General features: G+C 45.9%; 1 protein-coding gene across 1 annotated transcript in view; it reads right to left on the bottom strand.

Moving 5' to 3' along the window:
- The window catches only part of CHRM2 (cholinergic receptor muscarinic 2), a 301,596-nt gene extending 299,209 nt beyond the window's left edge, over window positions 1-2,387 (bottom strand). The window contains exon 1 of the mRNA XM_082255213.1: window positions 1,694-2,387. The gene's annotated coding sequence lies outside the window, so the exon portion shown is untranslated. The remainder of the gene's footprint in view (window positions 1-1,693) is intronic.
- Between the last annotated feature and the right edge of the window lie 22,657 nt (window positions 2,388-25,044).

Here is a 25,044-nt window from a genome sequence, read left to right as displayed (position 1 = left end):
TTTGCACAAGTAATGCGCATGTCCCATACTAATTCCAGGGCTGTGGCTCATGTGAACAGGCTTGATGTTGACTGCTTCCATCAGAGCCTTTGCACAAGTCGTTCACATGTCCCATACTAATTCCAGGGCTGTGGCTCATGTGAACAGGCTTGATGTTGACTGCTTCCATCAGAGCCTTTGCACAAGTAATGAACATGTCCCATACTAATTCCAGGGCTGTGGCTCATGTGAACAGGCTTGATGTTGACTGCTTCCATCAGAGCCTTTGCACAAGTAATGAACATGTCCCATACTAATTCCAGGGCTGTGGCTCATGTGAACAGGCTTGATGTTGACTGCTTCCATCAGAGCCTTTGCACAAGTAATGAACATGTCCCATACTAATTCCAGGGCTATGGCTCATGTGAACAGGCTTGATGTTGACTGCTTCCATCAGAGCCTTTGCACAAGTAATGCACATGTCCCATACTAATTCCAGGACTGTGGCTCATGTGAAAAGGCTTGATGTTGACTGCTTCCATCAGAGCCTTTGCACAAGTCGTTCACATGTCCCATACTAATTCCAGGGCTGTGGCTCATGTGAACAGGCTTGATGTTGACTGCTTCCATCAGAGCCTTTGCACAAGTAATGAACATGTCCCATACTAATTCCAGGGCTGTGGCTCATGTGAACAGGCTTGATGTTGACTGCTTCCATCAGAGCCTTTGCACAAGTAATGAACATGTCCCATACTAATTCCAGGGCTGTGGCTCATGTGAACAGGCTTGATGTTGACTGCTTCCATCAGAGCCTTTGCACAAGTAATGAACATGTCCCATACTAATTCCAGGGCTATGGCTCATGTGAACAGGCTTGATGTTGACTGCTTCCATCAGAGCCTTTGCACAAGTAATGCACATGTCCCATACTAATTCCAGGACTGTGGCTCATGTGAAAAGGCTTGATGTTGACTGCTTCCATCAGAGCCTAATTTACACGTTAGGCATCCAAATTCCCATTATGATCCCGGCTTGGACACAGGAATCTGAACCAAACGTACCGGAGAAGATACAAGGTCACGCAGGGACTTCACGAATGTCGTCGCATAGATGCACCTTGCGTAAAAAAAAACGCATAGCGACTGAACGCAGGAATATTTTGCCAAATCCACTAATCTGATTATAGAAATAGACCTAAAGGGGAGAAAATAAGTCTCAAAAAGAATATGCGGTCTTGATATTGGCTTTAAAACCGCTAAACGTACGCTCTTAAGTAAATGACCCCCCCTGTTTTCATATGCAGGCAGCTTGTCTATCACCTAAGCTTAAAAATCAACAGCTCTCAGTAAAATACACCCAGCCCCCGCTGTGATGGTTATACACCGGTTGACTAGGGATAGGTGAAAGTGTTAAATGGCCTGCAATATGCAGTTTGTCATTAAGGAGGGACTGCCATTAAATAGGGAAATGTTTGCCTTGGGTGAGAAAGCAGCAATGACAAATGACTGGAGAAGATTCCTGGATTTCTGCACTGCTGCTCAGACAGAGAGCATCTGGTCCTGCCAGGATAGCCTGCTACAGCTGCACCTTCTCTAGCCCACAACACAGGGTGCCAGCATGCCAGCTAGTCGCTCCAGAGGTGCCCGCATGCTCCACCGAACACAGACCTGACCTGGCACTGTGCAGTAAAACAAGCTGGGAGACATCAGCCTACCTGGAAGGAGTTGGCATCAACTTGGAGGAGTCCCCAGTGCTGCTGCTGCAGGTGGTGCCCAGTCACAGGGCAGTGCAGGACTCTGTGCCCTCTGCTCCCATCTTGTCTGGGAGGAATTGGGTGCTGTGGGCACTGATGAAGGTACAGGACTGCTAGAGGCGTCAGAGAGGTGGCATTGTCCTGGCGATGGATGCTTCTTCTTTTTCTCTCTGTCACATTCCTGCTGGCAAAACTCAGACACGCCTCTGGTTTGGGCACTGCCAACTCAAAGAGCTGCCAGGCAGTGTGGGTGCTGGGTGGGTGTCAGGCTGGTATCTCCTACAGGAGACATGCATCCATTAGATGTCCTGCCAGGAGCTCAGGGGGGTCCTGGGCACTCTTCATGCACTGCTGTCCAGCACCCCCAGCTGCTGCATGGCTGCCCTGATGTCTGGATGTCCGATCAGCTGCAATGGGCAGGCTGTCAGTGAACGGAGCAGTCCTAATCTTCTCCCACTAGGACACGATTACTTGCTGTTCAATGCGCTTCTCCTCCAATCACATCAGCACTGTGCCCTGATTTGGTGGCTCTGGCTGAATAGAAAATCACTCTGACAGTCTCATCATGTGTTCCTCCTCTCTCCATCCCTCTGCCTACAGCTGTCTCTCTCCTCCTCTCCCCTCCAATTCATCCCTCTGCTCCCAGCTCTGACACTCTCTATTTCCTCTGCTTTATTCTCATCACCTCTTCCCACCCACATCTCTGCCTTGTCACACAGTCTCATCTCATCTCCTCTCCTTATATTTGTCCTACATGTCTTCTCTCTTCTCTATCTCTCACTCCTCCTTCTCTCCTCTCTCTTCATTTACACAAACTCCTCTGACTGTCTCTTCCTCAATCACTGACAGTCTGCCTCTATAGCACTCTCATTCTCTCCCTCTCTCTCTCAGTGACTGTGCCTCACCCTCTCTCTCTTTCTCTCTCTCTCTCAGTGGTTCTCTCTCTCTGTGCCTGTATCTCTCTCTCTCTCTCTCTCTCTCTCTCTCTCTCTCTCTCTCTCTCCCTCTCCCCCCTCGCTCTCTCTCTCTGCCTTTGTCTCACCTCTCTCTCTTTCTCTCAGTGCCTCTCTCTCCCTATCTCTCTCAGTGCCTGTTTCTCCCTCTCCCACTCTAAGTGCTGGTCTCTCCCTCTCTCTCTCTGCCTGTCTTACTCTCTCCCTCTCTCAGTACCTCTCTCTCAACTCTCAGTGTCTGTCTGTCTCTCTCTCTCTCAGTGCCTGTCTCTCTCTCTCCTTCTCTCAGTGCCCCCCTCTCTCTCAGTCAGTGCCTCTCTCTCTCTCTGCATATGTCTCATTCTCTCTCTCTCTCTCTCTCTCTCTCTCTCTCTCTCTCTCTCTCTCTCTCTCTGCCTCTGTATCATTCTCTCTCTCTCTGTCTCATTCTCTCTCTCTCTCTCTCAGTGCCTGTCTCTCTCTCAGTCAGTGCCTCTCTCTCTCTCTCTCTCAGTGCTTCTCTCTCTCTGCCCCCTCTATCTCTCAGTGCCTCTCTGTCTCTCTCTCAGTGCCTGTCTCTCTCTCTCTCTCTCTCTCTCTCTCTCTCTCTCTCTGTACCTCTCTCTCTCCCTCTTTCCTCTCTCTCTCTTCCTTTCTCAGTGTCTGTCTCTCTCTCTCTGTACCTCTCTCTCTTCCTCTCTCTCTCTTTCCTCTCTCTCTCTTCCTCTCTCAGTGCCTGTCTCTCTATCTCTCTCGCTCTCTCTCTCTATCAATGCCTTTGTCTCCCCCTCTCTCTCTCCCTCTCTCAGTGCCTGTCTCTCTCTCTGTACCTCTCTCTCTATTTCTCTTTCCCCTCACTCTCTCTCCCTCTCTCAGTGCCCGTCTCTCTCTCTCTCTCTCTCTCTGTACCTCTCTCTCTCTTTCTCTTTCCATCTCTCTCTCTTCCTCTCTCAGTGCCTCTCTCTCTCTCTCTCCCTCTCTCAGTACCTGTCTCTCTCCCTCTCTTAATGCCTGTGTCTCATTCTCTGTGTCTCTTAGTGCCTCTGTCTCATTTTCTCTCTCAGTTTCTCTCGCCATGCATCTGTCTCATTCTCTCATTCTCTCTCTCTCTCAGTGCCTATCTCTCTCTCGCTCTCTCTCTCAGTGCCCCTCTCTCTCTCTTAGTACCTCTGTCTCATTCTCTCTCTTTCAGTGCCTCTGTCTTATGCTCTCTCTCAGTGCCTTTGTCTTTCTCTCTCTCTTTCTCTTTCTCTGCCTTATTCTCTCTTTCACATGCCCTCTCTCTATATCTCATTCTCTCTCTATGTCACATTCTCTCCCTGTCCCATTCTCTCTCGGTGTCTCTGTATCATTCTCATTTTCTCTCTCTGTGTTTCTGTGATATTCTTTCTCTCTCTTTCCTCTATCTGGGTTAACGTATAATTCTCTCTCTCTCTCTCTGTCTGTATCATTCTCCCTCTCTCTCTCCCTCTCTGTCTGTATCATTTTCTCTCTCTCTCTCTCTCTCTCTCTGTGTCTTTGCCTCATTGTCCCTCTCCTTTTATCGCTTTATCTCTGTCACATTCTCTCTCTCAGTGTTTCTGTAACATTCTCTCTTGTTCTCTCTCTGTCTCTATCTCATTCTCTCTCTCTCTCTCTCTCTCTAAATTCAAATGGGCTTTATTGGCAGGACCAAATACATTTTAGCATGGCCAAAGCAGTTGAGTTTGTAAAGAGGGGGGGGGGGGGTAAATGGGTAATATAAAGGGGAATGAGGAATGAGTCCTTGTAAAGGATTTTTAGGTCCTCTGTTTTTCATGTCCCCCCTGTCTGTGATACGCTGTCACATATTGTGCAGTTATTATCACCCCTGGCTCCTCTTCTCCCAGTAGGATTTGGAGTTTCCTCTTCTCTTCCATGGAATTGAAGTCCGGGATGAAAGCAGAGAGTCTCTGGAAGTGAGTGTCCCTCACTGATGAGCAATGTAGCAGGAAGTGGTCCTCATCCTCCAGGACCCCCTGGTCACATTGCTGTCACAGTCTACTACTCTCCCTTGGCTTGTCTGTGCCATCCTAATTCCATTTCCAGGCTGTGGGCGCTCAGTCTGTAGAGGCTCAGGGTCTGTCTGTCTGTCTTTGGGCTCTTGTAGCACCTCCAGGTATGGGGCCAGTTTGTAGTCTCTCTGCAGTGACTGGTAAACAGTTTCTTGGAGGTTGTTATTTCATTTCTCCATTCTCCAACATATTTTTCTTTGGAATAATTCACTATATTCTCTCTCTCTCTCTCTCTCTCTCTCTCTCTCTCTCTCTCTCTCTCTCTCTCTGTTTCTGTCTCATTCTTTCTCTCTGTTTGTCTCATTCTCTCTCTCTCATTCTTTCTCTGTGTCTGTCTCATTCCCTCGCCTTCTCTCTATGTCTCTGTCTCATTCTCTCTCCCTCTCTCTATCTCTCATTCTCTATGTCTCTGTCTCATTCTCTCTCCCTCTCTCTATCTCTCATTCTCTATGTCTCTGTCTCATTCTCTCTCTCTCTCTCTCTCTTTGTCTCTGTCTCATTCTCTCTCTCTCTCTTTGTCTCTGTCTCATTCTCTCTTTTTCATTCTCTGTGTGTGTCTGTCTCATTCTCTCTCTTTGTCTCTCTCTCATTCTCTCTCGGTGTCTCTGTCTCATTATCTCTCCTTCTCTCAGTGTCTCTGTCTCATTCTCGATCTCTCTCTATCCCTCTCTCTCTCCCTCTCTCTCCCTCCCTCCCTCTCCCATTCTCTATGCGTGTCTGTCTCTTTCTCTCTGTGTGACTCTCTCTCTCTCATTCTCTCTCTCTCTCTCTCTAGCTCATTGTCTCTCTCACATTCTCTCTCATTGTCTCTCTGTCTTATTGTCTCTCTCTCATTCTCTCTCTGTCTCATTCTCTCTTAGTGTCTCTGTCTCATTCTCTCTCTCTCTCTCATTCTCTCTTAGTGTCTCTGTCTCATTCTCTCTTAGTGTCTCTGTCTCATTCGCTCTCTGTCTGTTTCATTCCCTCTCTCTAATTCTCTCTCTGCGTCTCTCTCTCTCTCATTCTCTCTCTCTGTGTCTCTCTCTCATTCTCCCTCTCATTCTCTCTCTGTGTCTCTGTCTCATTATCTCTCTATGTCTCTGTCTCATTATTTCTCCTCTCAGCGTCTCTGTCTCATTCTCTCTCTCATTCTCTCTTTGTCTCTCCCTCATTCTCTCTCTGTCTCATTCTCTCTCTCTCTCTCATTCTCTCTCTGTCTCATTCTCTATCTTCCTCATTCTCTCTCTTTGTCTCTCCCTCATTCTCTTTCTGTGTGTCTCATTCTCTCTCTGTCTCATTCTCTCTCTGCCTCATTCTCTCTCTTTGTCTCTCCCTCATTCTCTTTCTGTCTCATTCTCTCTCTCTCATTCTCTCTCTGCCTCATTCTCTCTCTCTGTGTCTCTCTGTCTCATTCTGTCTCTGCCTCATTCTCTCTGTGTGTGTCTCATTCTCTCTCTCTCATTCTCTATCTTCCTCATTCTCTCTCTTTGTCTCTCTGCCTCATTCTGTCTCTGCCTCGTTCTCTCTCTCTCATTCCTCTTGTTTTCTCTTCCCCCTAGCTTATCTATCTGGCCCCTCAGTCACTTTTCTCTCCCCCAGGTATTGTATCTTTCCTTGCATAGCCATAGCTCTTACACCTTGCCGTATAGATCTGTCTGCCTCTATAACTCTGCACCCAAGATTATTACCGGAGCTCAGAACCTTATATGTGGAGTAGTACTGTCAGTCCTTTTTCCAGAACCCTTGGCAGTTTACTGCTATTGTCCCTGCTCTTGATCTGCACAGAACATTGCGCCTCTGCATATGTTCTGCCCACATATTACATGTGCTGTTTGTTATGAAATGATTTCATCCTGACTGTAACCATGATCACTTCACTAATGCAGGATCCCTACTGATCCCTGTGTTTTTGAATGGCGCTGAATTTGATCCCATAACAGTTCAGCCCTGTGTGTTCCTTGCTACCAGGATTGCCTTGTCTCTGAGCCCACTGCCGTGCAAGCTAAACACACCAGAGACAGGTGTACAGAACAGAGTCATTTGACAAGAGTGTGCAGACCCTCACAGAATCGAAGAACCTGCAGACTAAACTGATTTAGAGGCATATTTATACAGCAGTGACTGTGACATTCACCAAACAGTCACTGCAGGTGAATCAATCACTGTTAAAAGAAAACATGTACCAGTAGGATAGACCTGCAGTGAATGTTTGATTAATGGTGAATTTCGTGCTTTATAAATGTATACCTTAGTGTGTTTTGGATTGTTTTTCTGCTACAACAATTGATTTTAAATGTTGTCTGGGTTTGTTCTTTTCAATTTCCTTCTGTTTTGTTATTTTCCATATTGTGTTATATTTCTGTCAACAGATGCTAGATAACTACTACCTTGAGGCTGAACTCTGGCCAGATGTATATAACACATTAATACATCATTACATTTATTTTTTAAATGCAAACATTGTCAGGAGTCTGAAATTGACTTGTTATATTGTACAACAGAGCTCAGACTGGGAGAAGCAACAGATGAAGCCAGTTGGTTCGTGTGTTGATAAAAAGCATGCTGATAGGGGGAGCGCTCATAAGTGAGATGCTTATTTCACTGCCACAGCCATTGTACCGCTGTAGTGGAGAAAGTAGACTGCACCTGCCTACATGTGCATGCATAGGTAGGCACCAGTGCACAGGTGCATCACTGTTTACACAAGTATGACCGCGTCCAGCTATTCACTTGTAGGACGAAGTCATTCAAAGCGGTGCATGAAGGTTTCTGGCATATGAAGGAACAAGATCGGTAGAGAACATACAGTATGGGGTATGAAGAAAAGCCACTACTACAAGGGTAACTGGGCAAGACAAATTGGAGGAGGAATACAGTTGCCATGGGTAACCTGTAACTGGTGCAAAGTACAAGCAGCCGGTCATGAAGGATGGTACCTGGTAAAGGTGACAGGTCCTCTGGTAGAGAGGGGGTTGGTGTTTTGGCTCCCTCCCTACGGGTCGGGTCCCCCAAAGTCTGGGACCGAGCAAGCAGCATAGAGTTCTCATGTACCTGGCATGGTAGAGAAAGAGTTAGGTGAGAGAATGCATGAGGTCCGCACTAGTGCACAACGAATCCTCATTCTGTCATTGGGAGTAAGCTGGACGGGTGCAGAGGGCATAGGCTCAGCGGTGTTCCTCTGAAATGCAGACAGCAAGGTGTGTAGAAACACAGGACAGCATGTTTCACAGAGGAACTCTACATGTTATTTAGTGGTTCTAAAGGCAGAAGGTTTTTTTTTTCTACCATAATGCATTCTATTTTAGGATTAAAAACCTTCTGTGTGCAGCAGCCCCACCCAAAACTTTCCTGAGCCCCATTGCAATCCAGCGATTTTGCACGAGAGCCTCGGTTGTTCGGGGACTCCCCCTCTTCATTGGCTGGGACAGCCAATCAATAAAAGTCAGTAAGCCAATAAGGAGATAGAGGGGGTGGGCAGGGCTGCTGTTAGAAATCGCGGGGCCCCGTACAGACTACCTGGCAGGGTCCCCCCAAGAAAATATTAAATATATATTTAGCTAAAATTACAACAAAATCATCAGTGTTGGGGTAGTTACTCAAAAAATGTAACTAGTTACTAGTTACTTCTGTAAATTGTAACGAGATTACTTTACTAGTTACTGCATTTAAAAAGTAACTTCACTACTTATTACTTTACTTTCCTTTTTCTTAATTGACCGTGTAGAAGAAGATACATGACACTCTTTCTGCATAGACTTTATTGTATAAACACAGGCTTTAGAGCCCGTTCACACTGGGGCGACCTGTCAGGCCGTAGGTCGCCTTCCATAGAGAAGCTGTGGACCCGTTCTAATAGGAGCAACACGAGTCGCTCCGACTTGGAAAAGGGTCCGGAGCTTCTTTGGGGCGACCTGGAGCGACCTGCATTGACTTCAATGATATGAAGTCCGTGCCGGCCGCTCCGAGGTCGCGGTGCGAGCAGCGCACCGCAACTTCACAGATCGCCCCGGGAAGTAGCGTCGCCCCAGTGTGAACGGGGTCTTAGGAAACATGAGAACAAAACCTGAAAAAACAGAATAAAACATAAAGTGCAACAAAAAGTCATAAACTTCATCCCTCTCTATTCTTCGAAATAACGATTGTATCGCACGGCTTGGGTAACACAGGAAAGCGCGTTCCTTTAGCCTAGTAAAGTAGTGTAGTTACCAATATTAGTATTGTAACTAGTTACTTTACTTCGTTACCAAAAAAAGTAATGTAGTTACTGTAATCAGTTACTTTGTAACTAGTTACCCCCAACACTGAAAATCACTATTAGCAGACACAAATATAACATAACTCACATAATTCCTGCTAAATCTGAAAAAAAAAACTATGTTAAATAAAAATGAAGATGATATGAGAAAAATATACTGGCTGGACAGTTGGAACTCAGTGATCAGAGAGACAGAGAGAGAAAAAAAGTTACAAATAAACTCCTGAGCAGAGATAACATTAGAGCCAGTGCTGGGAGGGGGGCCCACAGAGGGATGGGGATTAGTGAGGGACGACTGTCTGTTTCTCGGCAGATAAAAGCTGATAGCAGGGAGAGGGACACATCAGATTCAGTTGCTGGAGGAAGATTTCTGTATCCATCACTAATCCCCATCTCTTTGTGGGCCCCCGTGTGTTCGGGCCCCCTACAAGAGGGCTGGTGGTCCCCCCTATCAGCGGCCCTGGGGGTGGGGCCGAGCCACAGCTCCGTGTCTGAGCAAGCCTGCTCAGCAGGGCCGTCTTACTGCATGGGCACAGCCAACCATTGGTCCAGACTCCCCTGTGCATCCCGCCACAAAACATAGCAGGGGGCAACAGACATCCCAAGTCTTTCGCAAGTGCCACGCAATATCCCAGCTGTCTGTGTCAGCTGTGACAGAACGGAGCCGATGCTTCCTGTATAGTTCCGGCTCCGTTCTGCCACAGGCGGAGTGATATCAAATTCACTCTGCTTGTGAGGAGACCGAGAGATACAGGAAGCATCGGCTCTGCATGCTTCCTCCAGTGCCGCTCCTCACACTCTCCGTCCGCATTTTCCGCCAGCAGTACCAGCCAGCAGTACCAGCCAGCAGTACCCACAGGAGTACCAGCCAGCAGTACCCACAAGCAGTACCAGCCAGAAGTACCAGCCAGCAATACCAGCAGCAGTACCCACAGCAGTACCAGCCAGCAGTAGTCACAGCAGTACCCGCCAGCAGTACCCACCAGCAGTACCAGCCAGCAGTAACCACCAGCAGTATCCACCAGCAGTACCAGCCAGCAGTATCCACCAGCAGTACCAGCCAGCAGTACCCACCAGTAGTAACCACCAGAAGTACCAGCCAGCAGTACCCACCAGCAGTACCCAGCCAGCAGTACCCACCAGCAGTACCAGCCAGCAGTACCAGCCAGCAGTACTCGCCAGCAGTACCAGCGAGAAGTAACCAGCCAGCAGTACCCACCAGCACTACCAGCCAGCAGTATCCACCAGCAGTAAGTCACATGTGCTAGGGGTGCAACTAGCCCCCAGCACATAATTGTAAATATCCCAGCATGTGCAGTGTTTCTGACTCCTATCACCATGACCACTTCAAATCCCTGGAGTGGTCATGGGGGTTAGAGTCAGTGCCGGGACAGGTCATCCAGCGCCCAGCGCCCCCTTCCCTTTGGGTTAGGGTCAATGTGCCCCCTCATCCCTGCAATAAACAATTACGCCCAGGGTAACCGCCCCTCCTGCCCGGCCCTGGAGTGCCACCTCCCTGAAACGAGTTTGCCACCTCCCTGAAATTAGTTTTTGCAGGTTGGGATGTCTGTGGCAAGCGCCTGTCGGCCCTCGCTGCTGTCAGGCCACTTGGGCCATGGAGGGGAAACCCACAACTGCAGGAATGCCTGTCCACCTCCACGAAAACATGCACACACAGGACAGTCGAGTCTGACTCCTGTCCGTGTGTGTGTTCACGTAACCCAGCTGCTGAACTTGGAAGCGGTCATTAACCTGGCATTCCTGTCAGGCTAATTGGGCCATTTAGAGGTGCCCACAGCAAGAGTGCCTGCCTGCTTCCAAGGTCCGCTGGGAGACAGGCACACACCGCAGGGCAAGCTACAAGGGTGGGGGCAGCGCCGGCGCTACCAGTAAGGTGACCTAGGCAGCTGCCTAGGGCGCAATTAGCAGGGGGCGCCGGTGGTGCCTGACCCAAGGTAAGTGACTTACCGTAATTCACTGAAGGGGTTTTAACCAGTGGCGGCCCATCCATTAGGGGTGCAGGGGCGCCACCCCCCCTATCAATGCGCCCCCTAATCTACATATAGGGCGCCAGATGCATGGATTCCAATGAGGGTTTTTTTTTTTTCTTGAAGCACATGATTTGAGCCAGAGGCTCGAATAGGCTTCAAAAAAGGGTGGGCTCGGGCGCAGAGCACTGCGCCCTAAGCCCACCAAGTTGTGTGACAATAACGAATAAATATTTGCTATTGCCACACTGATTCTTCTCCTGGCCAATCAGGAAGCAGGTCCTGAGACCTGTTTTCCAATTGGCCAAAGGAGAAGGCATCCTATTGGCATAGGAGGAGGGAGAAGACGGCCGCCGAGAGGGGACATGGAGGAGACTGAGGGGGAAGCCGTCGCCATCCGGAGGAACAAGGTAAGTGAACTGGCACCCGGGGATGATATGGTGTGGATTGGACTCTGGAGTGACAGGGGGGTCCGTGGCCAGGTCCGTCTGCTAAGCCCCCCGACTGATGGAGCACCAGCCGCTACTGGTTTTAACCTCTTCAGCAACTTGGGATGGGGGGTGGGAGAGCATATGGGGGGGGGGGGCAGCAATTTTTATTTTGCCTAGGGCGGCAAAAATCCTTGCACCAGCCCTGGGTGAGTGCACTGCTGTGGAAGCCTAAAGTGGAAGCCAGCATGGCAGAAAGGAAAGAAAGACAGAAAGGGTAAGTACTAACTTTTGTTTATGTGCAGAAATAAATATTGTCTTTGTATGTTCAGAAAGCCAAAACACCTGCATGTCACTTTCATTTTGAATACAATTGATGGCCAAATTAATAAGGATATCAGTGCATTTTTTTTTTTTTGCTTTTTTAAAAACTATTTATTCATTTTTTTAGCCTTTTTTTAAATTATGTATTATTTATTAATTTATTATTTCATTTTTTTCAGCCTTTTTTAAAAATTACTTATTATTTATTGATTTAATGTTTAAATACTGATTTTGTTGGAGGTACCAATAAATATAGCCTTATCGTTAATTTTGCATTTTTATTCTGGTGGATGAATGTGTAGGCAGGGCCCCAGAGCACTGCCATGCCCAGGGGCCTATAATGCTCTTAAGATGGCACTGCTGCTTGGGTGCTCCCATATCAAGCTGCATGGTGTGGGGGCACTTGGCATAAGGGAGGGTCCAGGAGCGCCAGTGAGGGACCAAAAAAGAATAGAATCTGGGCTGTGCTGTGCAAAACCACTACACAGAGCAGTTAATTATAACATGTTTGTTATGTTTAAACATAAAAGATTTTAATATCACTTTAACTACTGCACTCAGTATATGGCTCAACTCTAAGTTGGGGCACCACCATAATGTTTGATTTTCACATGAACGCGGCCTTGCTTGGTCCCGGGCGTGGGTGAGTGTGTACACAGAACAGGGGGCCCCGCCCATACTGAAAAATGTCACCAAAAGGAAAACTATTTTCCCCAAGAACAGAAAGTGGTTAAATAGTGTTCCATCCCAGCACAAGTATGCTGAATACTTCAGATGGGTGCAAACCTTTTCCAACCCTGACAGTGTCTCACATATTGTACCCTGGACTTTTAACCTTTCATCATATAAGAAGGGTGAGGTATGAGAAGGGTTGTTCCCACTTGCAGGTAACGATTTCAGTAACGTGCATTAACACATATGCAAGTAATGCACCACAAGAGACCCTTAAAAGTGTATGTAATGCCAAAACTAGGGATCGACCAATTATCGGCAATGCCGATATATCGGGGGCCGATATGCACTTTCCCCGATATATCAGAGTCGGCCCCTGAGGTTAACGATATGGCCGATATTTTGGGAAAGTGCTTGTACCAGAGTGATGCCTGCAGCTGGAGCCATCAGCCCGGTACCAGTGTCCATAGCCGACGGTCAGCTGTCTTGTAATGACAACCGATGTGGCTGAGAAGCCGCTCGGCTGTCATTACAAGGAGCGGGAGGGGGCGCCCCCCCCTCCCACCGCCTTCCGCGGCTCGCCCGGGTCTCTCGTCCCACCGGGAGACCCGGGCATCCTACCTGCAAAGCCGTAGAAGAGAAGACCCGATCAAAGCCGCATTCAGCTCTGATCAGGTCTCCATGTAAAAAACCCGGAAGTGATGTCATGACATCACTTCCGGTTACTCGGCGGCAAATTTTAAAAAATGAGAGCATTCAAAACAGCCAAAATTGGCGTTTTGCATGCTTTTACGTGCAGAAGAGGGGTTTGGGGTCTTTTAGACCTCCAGATCCCTCCACCAGAGTACCTGTGAAAAATAAAAAATAAATATTTTTTTAAATGTCCGAAAATATCGGCCAATATCGGCCGATACAGATATCCGATGACCAAAATATCGGTATCGGTACCGGCAACAAAAAAAATGATATCGGTCAATCACTAGCCCAAACTTTCTTTTTTCAGTTTTGGATAGAATAGGGAGACCCCTGCCAGGTAATTTTTTTTTTTGCTGTCTTTGTACAATCAGGGAAGTTCCTCTTTACTTCCCGCCCCAAAGCTAAAATGGGGAGTTAATGGAAATCTCCCAGGCTGAGGGAGGTGTTTTATCCTATGTCATTTTTGCCACCCTTTGTTTTTTCGGATAAGCCCAAAATTTGGATTTCCCCATGTTTTCTTTCTCAGTGACTATGTTCACCGATACAAATAAATAGATTATTCTCCCCAATGGGAATAAAAACAACAATACAAACTTTACAGAAAGTCTAACCTTTCCGCACTCTATGTAAAACGTAAAAATTGTTTTTGCCTAGGTCACGGAAATGCTTCTTCACAGTAAGAGTTATAAAAATGTAGCATAGACATGTACAGACTCTAGTTCTAGTCAACTCAGCAGACTGCTTTAAAAAAGGCTGAATGTGTTAGTAAATGCACAACATATAACTGATAATAAATGTTTATATGGAATAACACTGTAGATGATTGATCTATGAACTATCCGATTTAGAATCAGGAAGGACTTCTTTTTGCCCATTTACAGCAAATTGGATTATACTTTATTAAGAATTTTTTCCTTCCTCTGGATTACCTCCAAGTTTAGGGCTCTCAGGATGCAGATTTTTACATTTAATTTTGTCTTTTATAAACCCAATTAGCTATCTAACTATCTGCATACCCAGCAAAGCACCGTGCAATTTATAAATCCTGACCATCTTTGTGCTCATAATGTATGGTTCCTTGCAGACTGGCAAACCTGCATGTATGTATTTAAAGTGGAAGTAAACCCTTCTATCATTTTCAGTTGCCATCTTGGCCTCTGTTTAATCTTCAACTGCCATAATGCTGCACATGTCATCATTTATGACACCAGCCATTGGATGGTTTAATAATTTGGTTGACAATACAACCAATGTGACAGTTACATGACTAGGGTAGCTAAGAGGTATCCATATGACTACCACATAACCCCTTATAAGCTCCACCCCCTATTTTACCCCATTAAGACACAAGACACAAGGTGGAGTTAAATGGCCTTCCGGCCTTTTATTAAACAACATAAATAACAAATAACAATGAAACAACAGTAACATAAACCAAAGCTAGATGTCCCCAGCCCCAGAACACCGACTCGAGGACATTACCACTTGTCCCACAGACCTTACATTGGACCACACCCTACCAGAAGACACCATATCAACAACTTGTATCACACCAACAGATTTTTCACCCTGTCAGTGGTGTATCTTGGCCTAGGCCAACAAGGCCCAGGCCTAGGGCAGCACTTTGCAGGGGGGCAGCAAAAAAGCTGCACCCCGCAGGAAAAAAAATACAGCCTCCTCCCAGCTCCCGCACGAAAAGGGTCCCCACCAACTTGCGCTACACTTTTAGTATAGTGCCAGTCTTATGGGGTGAATTGGGCCAGAGGGCAAGATCCAGGAGGCAAATTAGTCTGGCACCCCCATAAAGTGGTCACACTGCTACCTTCCGGTGTGATAATACCTGCGGGTGAGGACATTTGGACAACAACTGGCCCGACAGCTACCAAAACTAATAGGTTTGGCACTGCAGCCTAATGCTCCGCCCACCCTCCTCCGCCCCAGGTATAGCAGGCATCATGTTAATAATTTAATTTCATTTCTTGAAAACTCTTTGTCCTTTAGCGAGCATATTGAATTGCATCATATACAATTAAGACTTTTAATTGAATATGATGGCAATAATATTTTGGACCTGCTCACCTCATATGTCCTATCGCTATGTCACTGGAATAGTAAAATTACTCCTTTCTTTTAGGATATTTGGACTTGTGTTTGCTGCCACTGATTATTTCACTTATTTCTATAATGACTATGGACTTCCTAGTCATTATACAAATAAGTGAAATAATCATATGATCACAATCAGTGGCAGCAAACACAAGTCCAAATATCTTAAAAGAAAGGAGTAATCTTACTAATCCAGTGACATAAGGCTGTACTAATGGGCACTGGTATGGCTTCACTGATGAGGTGGCACTGATAAGCTGCACTGATAAGACATCACTGATGTTCTGCACTGATGGGCACGAGGCGGCACTGATGGGCAACTTATATGCTGCACTGATGAGGCACGAGGCGTCACTGATATGCTGTCCTGATGGGCACTGATATGTTGCATTGATGGGCACTGATGAGACTGCACTGATGGGCACTGATGGGAACTAATGAGGCTGCACTGATGGGAACTGATGAGGCTGCACTGAAGGGCACTGATAGACTGTGGTTGTGGTCTGTGGTTTACAGATGACAGGGCGGGTAACAGGAAGGGGTGTGGTCTTTACAGGAAGGGGTGGGTCATATTTAAATTAGGGGGTGCTCAAGTATAGTCAGGCCTAGGGCAGCACAAAACCTAAATACACCACTGCTGTCATGCCAGCCCTATGCTTCATTCGTTCCTCCTAGCTCCGGGCCTTCCATTCTCGGCATGTGCCGGAAATGTAACTGTTTTTTGAAATCGTTAAATCAATAGGTTTACTTTTGATTTAAGTGAATAAAAAAAATGTTCAAAACAAGATTAGCTCGTCTTTATTTGCTTTAAAAGGAAAAAAAATGTAATATGGTGGTTTTATATACATACAGGAAAACTACTGGAAGTCTGGTTACTTTCCCAAGGCTGAGATTATGTCATTAGTCTGCTGCAGGCAGGTGCAAGCATTTCCTTAGTCTTATATTTCCCTCAGTGATCAGACTACAACATTGCAGGGGTTGATCTGTGTTAGACATTTGTGAGCACAGCCAAGAATTCCATGGTCCATGATGTAGAAGATGGTAAACCTAGATGATGCCTGAACAAAAATGACTCCTTTCTTCTGGAGAATAAATCAGATAAAGGCATTACCAAGTTGTGATCTCTGTTAGAGATAATACATACTTGGAAATGTTACATTTCTTTACATAGTATGCATTTGCATCTGATTCTAAAAAAAAAAAAAATGCTTAGGCTCCATTCACATATAGGCATCTCGGATCGCGGGCAGAATTGGGGCAATTCGGATCGCGGGCAGAATTGCCCCAATTGTGCCTGCGATCCTGAATCATTGCAAATTGCAGGATGCCCGTGTGATTCCCGTGACTTGCAATGGCTTCCCAAATGCGGTGTGATTTTGCCGCAATTGTCGCCTAACGAATTGCGGTATAATTGCGCAAACAGTATCGCGGGAGGCCTGTCGCCCTAAAAAAGTACAAGAACTTCTTTTGGGCGACAGGCGTCCCGCGATTCTGTTTGCGTGATTTTACAACAATTTGTCAGGTGACAATCGTGGCAAAATCGCGCCCCATTTGGGGTGCCATTGCAAATTATGGGAATCGCATGGGTGTCCTGTGATTTGCGACGATTCGGGATCACGGGCAGAATCCCAGCGATTCTGCCTGCGATCCGAGACACCTATATGTGAATGGAGATTGTTTTTCATACATGTAGGAAATCCTATTTTGTGCTATTTGATCTTATCAGCCGCCAATTTTACAGTGTGCCGTGCTATCCCCCTCTTCCCGCTACCTTCTACTAACCTTGACTCCCCTCTTTAGATTCTTCACCTGTCACATCAGCCTGTAAAACTGTTTCCCTCCCCCCCGACAGTATCAGTGGCGGTTCTTACTGTTCAATCTCTCATTTTATCTGCGCTTCCCCCTCTGACAGTCTGTTTACCTTCATTCTATAAGTGTCTGCGCTATTTATTGTCTTCTATAAAAAGGATATAAATGATTTTTTTCTTTACTTATGTAAACAGATTATCATAATTACATATTCATGGAGAAAACATGACAAATGAAAAAGATCAGCAGAACACCATTAAATTTCACTGTGTTACATATCTCTGTGTTTAATGGAACAATGAGACTGCGGGAATATTGAGCCCAGGCACGACTGCTATGTCTCATTGGGGGATTTGAGAGTCAATGCTGGGGCTGTGATGAGTTCATGGCTCTGCGCACATTTTTGGAAACCAGAAGGATTGGGGCTCCAGGGATGGCTGATTGACTTTCTCTGCTGCACCGTCTCTCTGAAATGGTTTTATCTGTGCTTTATAACCACTTAAGCCCCGGAAGATTTTACCCCCTTCCTGACCAGGCCCTATTTTGCGATTCGGCACTGCGTGACTTTAACGGACAATTGCGCAGTCATGCGACGCTGTACCCAAACGAAATTGACGTCCTTTTTTCCCCACAAACAGAGCTTTCTTTTGGTGGTTTTTGATCACCTGTGTGATTTTTACTTTTTGCGCTATAAACAAAAAAAAGAGCGTACATTTTGAAAAAATAACAATATTTTTCACATTTTTTTATATGAAATTCCCCCCCAAAAAATGTAAAAATCTAAATTTTTAAACATTTTAGGCCAATTTGTTTTATGCTACATATGTTTGGTAAAAAAAATTGCAAAAAGCGTATTTTGATTGGTTTGCGCAAAAGTTATTGCGTTTACTAACTAAGGGAAAGATTTTTGTCATTTTTGTTGTTTTTTTTTTTAACGAGTAATGACGGCGATCTGCGATTTTTTTGCGGGACTGCGACATTGCGGCGGACAGATCGGACCCTTGACTGACATTTTTGACACTTTTGGGGGTACCAGTGACATTACTACAGTAATCAGTGCTATACATATGCACTGTTACTGTACAAATGACACTGGCAGGGAAGGGGTTAACTTTATTGGAGAAGGAGGGGTTAAGTGTGTCCCTAGGGGCGTGCTTCTAACTGTATAGGGATGTGGCTTGTTGTGTAACAACAGAAAAATATGATCCTGCATAGCAGGACCGTATGATCTCTGCTCTTACATTAGCCGCCTGCCTTTCTCCCTCTCCACACGACAGTCGCGAGTGTCTGGCGGACATCGGGTCCGCCGGTCACAGGCGCGGAGATCTTAGGGAGCGAGCGGGGGCGGGAGTGCGCCTTCGGCGGTGCGCGCTCGCCCCCTAGAGCCTCACAGGCGAGCGACGTAGTACTACGTCACTTTACCTGTGAGGGGCTGACCGCCGACGTAGATAGTCGTGCGGCGGTCGGCAAGTGGTTAAGGACCGCTTTACCCCCTTAAAAACCAGGCCATTTTTTGCGATACGGCACTGCATTACTTTAACTGACAATTGCTGTACCCAAATACAATTGATGTCTTGTATTTCCCACAAATAGAGCTTTCTTTTGGTGGTATTTGATCATTTCTGCAATTTAAATTTTTAAGCAAAAAACTTGCGACAATTCTGAAAAAAAAACAAAACAATATTTTTTACTTTCTGCTATAAAACATTCCCAATAAAAAAAATTAAAAAATCAATTTTTTTTCATCAATTTACGCCAATATGTATTCTGCTACATATTTTTGGTAAAAAAAATATTAATAAGTGTATATTGATTGGTTTGTGCAAAAATTACCACGTCTACAAACTAGGGGAAAAATGTATGTCATTTTTATTTTTTTTATTTTTACTAGTTATGGTGGCAATCAGTGATTTTTAGCGGGACTGCGACATTGCGGCAGACAGATCGGACACCTAACTGAAATTTTTAATAAACTTTTGGGGGGACCAGTGACATTACTACAGTAATCAGTGCTATTGCTATTGCACTGTTACTGTAATAAAGACACTGGCAGGGAAGGGTTAAAACCAGGGAGATCAATGGGTTAAATTTGTACCTAGGGGGTGCTTTCTAACTGTGTGGGGGATGGACTCACTGGATGAACACAGAGACCTGTGTTCCTAAATAGGAGGAACACAGAATCCCTGTGTTCTTCACTGACAGAACAGCGGTCTGCTTTGTTTACATCGGCAGACTGCCATTTTGTCTCCATGGGGAGCGATCGCAGGTGCCCGTGCCCAGCGGACATCACGGCTACCGGACCTGCTGATTGGCTCCCCCTGTAGCTACTCGGCGTGTGCGCACCAACACTAACTGCTACACGAAGCGACGTACATGTACGTAATTTCACGTAACAGAGTCAACCTGCCACAGTAAAAGTAAGGTGATTGGTCCGTAACTGGTTAACCAAGTCTGTCTATCATAGGAAGGGGCATTAAGTTATTGTAACACTTGCATGCAGCACAACTTGTCAATGGTTTGTATGTACTACACATGTTTGTATCATGAAGAACGCCACATAAAGGAACAACTTCCAATCTGTAATGGGCATTTATAGCCATATTTATATATCATAAAGCTTAAAGTGATACTAAAGTCTCGTTTTCTTTTTCTTTAAAAATGACAAACATGTTATACTCACCTGCTCTGCGCTGTAGTTTTGCACAGAGCAACCCCAATCCTCCTCTTCTCAGGTCCTTCGCTGGTGCTCCTGGCCCCTCACTCCTGTCGAATGCCCCCACAGCAAGCAGATTGCTATGGGGAAACCTGAGCCGAGCCGCTGCTCTGTGTGTCCATTCAGACACAGAGCCGCGGTTCGGCCCCCTTCCCTCTCTCTCCTCGTTGGCTAACTTACTTTGATTGACAGCAGCGGGAGCCAATGGCTCCACTACTGTGTCTCAGCCAATCTGGACGGCCAAGTACTCATGCACATGGCTGGATTGAGATTGGGCTCAGGTAAGTATTAGGGGGGCTGAGGGGGGCTGCTGCACACATAAGGCTTTTTATCTTAAAACATAGAATGCATTAAGATAAAAAAAAAACTTCTGCCTTTAGAATTACTTTAGTAGTTTGTAGGGATTGATGTTGGATAGCACACAACTCTACTCTGGAAACACTGTTATCTACAAGTGTGCTACAGAGATAAAAGTGTTGGTGCATTGAAGTGGAAATCCTGGCTATTACTAACTATGCTTAACCACTTCAATACCGAAAAAAAGTTTGAAAAAAAATCCAGCGTTTTTCTTCTGTTATAAAATTTTGCAAATAAATAAATCTTTCTTCATAAATGTAGCTCAAAAATGTATTTTGTTACATTTCTTTTGTTAAAATAACTCAAATCAGTGTATATTATTTAGTCTGTAGGGAAGTTATAGAGTCCATAAACTATGGTATACAGTATATCTGAAAATTGATCAATCCTGATGTGCTGAGGGACTCATTTCTTGAAGCCCCTCAAATTACCCCTTTTTAGAAAGTAGACAGTCCAAGGTATTTAGTAAGAGGCATGGCGGGTTTTTTGAAGTTGTCATTTTTTGTCACAATTTTTTTGAAAATGAAGACATTTTTTTATTGTTTTTAAAATACTGTCACCAGTGCAGTACAGCTTCATCATATAACTGGTCTGGCGGGGATCGGAGACATTGACTGGTAAAAGCAAAAAAAAAATATTATAATTTTTGTTTTATTTATTTTATTTTTAATACTTTTTTTTACATTTTTGTAAAGATTTTTTTGAACACGCTGTGACCAGAGCAATATAATGTTACCATGGTATCATTGTACTACTCTGGGGAAGTGATCAGGATTATTTTTTTACACATTATGTTTGCTTATAGCAGTGTATTACATTGCTATAAGCAAGCATTTTACTGAATGAAACTGAATAATTTAGCCTGTTTTGTTGTGATTAGCTGTGATTGGCCCTGTCTGTACCATGTGATCAAATTGAAATCTAGCAACACAATTGTATTCAATGGAAGGAAACCATCCATTCTGTCATGTGACCTGCTCTGTTTTGTCACAGTGGTCACATGGTGCCAGCAGTGAGTTGGTACTCTGACCAGTCATCGGCTGTGTCCCGTGAACATGGTTGGTGACAGATTGCGCGGCGGGATTGAACTAGTGCCAGCAGAAAGAGAGTGTCACATGGATAGCTCTGATGTTAACAGTGGCGGGCGGTGTGTTGGGGGCGCAGGGGCGCCGCCCCCCCCATCCATGCATCCGGCCCCCAATATACATGCAGGGGCGCCGGACACATGGAGCTCAATGGGGCTTTTTTTTTTCCCATCACCTGATTAGAGCCAGAGGCTGAAGCAAAGGGTGGTCCCGGGGTGCCCCGACCCCACCCATTGTGTGACAATAGCGAATGAAAATTCGCTATTGTCACACGGATCCTCCTCCAGGCCAATCAGCAAGCGCGTCCGATATGCGCTTCCTGATTGGCTGAAAGGCAAACCCCACGCCATTGGCAGGGGAGGAGGCGGGAGCCGGGAGGACTGAAAAGAAGCCGCCACGCCAGGGAACTGAAGAAGCCGTGACCCGCTTCTGGACACCAAGAGCTCACCCAGAGGCTGGCCACTGTCATCACCCATGTCAGTAAGAAGAGCAGGGCGAGGCAGGAGACAGACACAGATGTGAGGTAAGTGCACTGGTCTCGCGCGGAGGGGGGACACGCTTACGCTGGTCACTCTGCATTGAAAGGGGGCATGCTGGCATCTCTGCATTGAAAGGGGGCATGATGGCATCTCTGCATTGAAAGGGGGCATGCTGGCATCTCTGCATTGAAAGGATGCATGCTGGCATCGCTGCATTGAAAGGGGGCATGATGGCATCTCAGCATTGAAAGGGGGCATGATGGCATCTCTGCATTGAAAGGGGGCACAATGGCATCTCTGCATTGAAAGGGGGCACGCTGGCATCTCTGCATTGAAAGGGGGCATTTTGGTCACTGCATTGAAAGGGGGCACGCTGGTCACTGCATTGAAAGGGGGTATGCTGGTCTCTGTGCATTGAAAGGGGGCACACTATACCTTAATTACTGAAGGCCCCTTTCACACTTTTGTGACCTCAAAGTCACACAATTTTTTACAGCGTTTTTTGCCGCAAAGCAATGCCTATTACATTTTTCTGTTTGTGCCCCCCCAAAAATTTTGAGCACCAGCCGCCACTGGATGTTAACCCTTTCAAACACACAAAAGACATAACTAAAGAAAGCATGCACTGATCACAGCATCTGCTGTTGCAATTCTGACTGTTTAAAGAAATATCTTGATTACTGCCACACCTAGACAGGAATGTAACAGATTTTATAATATGGTAGCTTTATGTTTTTTTACCTCTTCGGCGTACATCCAAAGTCTGAACTGTTTAAACAAGCTCAAGGCTTTACTGTAAAAGTGATCTGGGGGGTTGTAGATCCACTTGAAAACTTTCCTTTAACTTGTGATTGGCAGGAAGAGCTTGGGGAACATCCAGTCCCTGACCTCCTCTGCTGACTGTGAACCTGGATGCGCTTAGGTGTCAAAATCTCAGCTAGAAAGCTGGCTAAACAGCTCATTGAGCACAATTCTGAACTTAGTCAGCTAGAGCAAGGGGCAGGTTGAGACAATAGGGGTTTAATAGATCCCTGATATCTCCATAAAGAGTATCTGTCATCTGCCCAATGCTAACACAAGGGGAGCTTGTTAGCCCCCTTGTGATAGCAATAAAATGAAGTGCACAAATAAAATAAAATGTTAAAAATGTGAATTGATATACATTAAATTAAGAGCACCTCAGTTGCCCTGTGCCTACACATACAAATGCATGCATAGATATAAACATAACACAATCATGTAAACCCCTGAAAACAAATGCGCTATACATGTTATATGTCATTGCTCATACCAGGGTGAGAGCAATAAATCTAGGTCCCTCATATTTGATTAAAGTGTTACTAAACCCACAACAGTAAAATCAGTTGGTTTATGCAGTAAAGCATGCTTGTGTAGCACCCTCCTAGGTAAGGGCTAGAGAGAGAGTATAGTTTTGAATCCTGTCTGCTTACCAGAGTGATTGCAGGTAAATCTATATTCATCTCTGCCTACCAGAGAGCAGGATCTGTTAGGGAGATCTTCTCAATGTGCTCAGGTGCAGCTCACTCTGTCTGCAGAGCGTTCCACACTGGTCTAAGTGGGAGGCATATTGGACAGTGGGAGGAAACCTGACAAATGAGTTCACAGGCATTTAACACAGCCCTGGTGAAAGTGCATCGGTGCATGCTGGGATACTGTATAAATGCCAAGGAAACATGTGCTCGGGGTCTTTCAGCTGGATAACAGAGTCCTGGAGGGAGGTGGGCGGCTGCCTTATTCTCTGTAGAGGAGCCATGCGGCCTCAGGTAGTCGACCTGAGGGCCTAAAGAGCGAGAGAGAAACTGACCCCGGAGGTCCTGCAGAGCTGACTGGAAGGGGAGACACTGAAGGATCTGATTCTGCAGCACAGTGAATACAGATCTGTGTCAAGGGGCCTGACCTGAGGGGTGCCACTCCTGCAGCTAGAAGAGTCAGTGGACGGGTGTCAGTAAAGGGGATGCTAGAGAGTATCCTTAAGATAATGTAGTTCACCAAGTCTATTGCTAGAGAGAAAGCAAGGAGAATTAACCCTTTCCATACATGTGGTAGTATGGATTAAGCTGTAAGACTGCTTCCACAAGCAACCTGGTGAGGACAAGTGAGAGTTGTTCTTAACCAGTGTACATAGTTCCAGTTGGAGAATCCCATTATGCCCTTCTCCCATCCAAGTTCCACAATAAATACTAAAAACCAATACCCCTGGACTGTTAATTAAGTAACGAGCAACTGGGAGTAAGGATGAATGTGTGAACTGTTCCCCAAGTGACTGTGTGCTGGTAATCAGAGGAGGCTCAAGAAATCATCATACAGCAAGCCCTACGGGGGGACAGTGCTACATTTGTTATACTCACTGTGGAACCTAAGGGTTTAATCCTCCACATAGGTGTGTGCAGTCTATGGCACTAGGGTGTGCACCCTAAAGTTCAAACACACTTGTGTGTGTGTCTACATATATTTGGCCTGGGCACATTGATCTCCCTGCTGACACAGTGAAAGAGAAATGCGTAAGCACTTGTCTGATGTCAGAGCTGGTAAGAGGGAGATCTTTCCCATCTTCTCAGTGGCACACAGAGCGATAATGTTAATGCGCATAGGGTGATTAGCGCATACCCTGTGCACACTCCTATGATCCTCTGAATTTTGTAAAAAGGTTATTTGATCCTGTCATCTCTGATCCTCCCCTTCCAAATCTATCCGCTGATAATATAGAGCCTTGGGGCACTCTGCACATGCTCAGTTTGGTGCATATTGCTAGAATTTTTTTTTTTTTGGGAGGGTGATCAGTACAGGGCCAAACAGCACTGTCCAGACAGAGGGTCAGGGATCAGCACAGGGCCATTCAGCAATGTCCAGACAGAGGGTTAGGAGTCATGCAACCTCATAGGACAGTCAGAGGAGAATTACAACTCCTACAATCTTTACCCAGTGCTTGGCAGAAGAACACTGATAAAAGGTTGAACAGAAATTGGCTTTGAGTACCATCAAGAGCCAGGTATCAGCCTTGGCGGTCTTTTTCCAATGATGTTTGGCCACACACTCCCTAGTGCATACTTTTCTTCAGGGTGTCTGACAATTGGTTCCTCCAGTGCGGGCTTGTAATGTTCTGGTACCTTTGGGTACCCTAATTACTCTTTCATAAGTGTATGCGCCCCACCATTCTCTTTTGGTAAGGTGCGCATACACCTTTAAGACTGATGCTGTCATCACTGAGTGCCGGACTGGATGGCTATTTAGATCGCCGGCTCTCACTCACATGTGTTCGTTCAAACTGCTTTGTGCCTTGATGCTAACCTGTCTTGAAGCTCTCATGCTTGCAAGCATACCTCGCTGTCGGAACCACGCTGCGCTGATCCCTGTATCCCGCTACTGGATCATCCGCTCTTGCCGAACCCCTCCTCTGCTACATTGCTATTAGTGATAAGTACCCCACAGGGGAAA

This window comes from Pelophylax lessonae, assembly GCF_965119305.1.
Source record: "Pelophylax lessonae genome assembly, chromosome: 4".
In the NCBI taxonomy this organism is placed as follows: Eukaryota; Metazoa; Chordata; class Amphibia; order Anura; family Ranidae; genus Pelophylax; species Pelophylax lessonae.
This window is presented reverse-complemented; position numbering and strand designations above follow the sequence as displayed.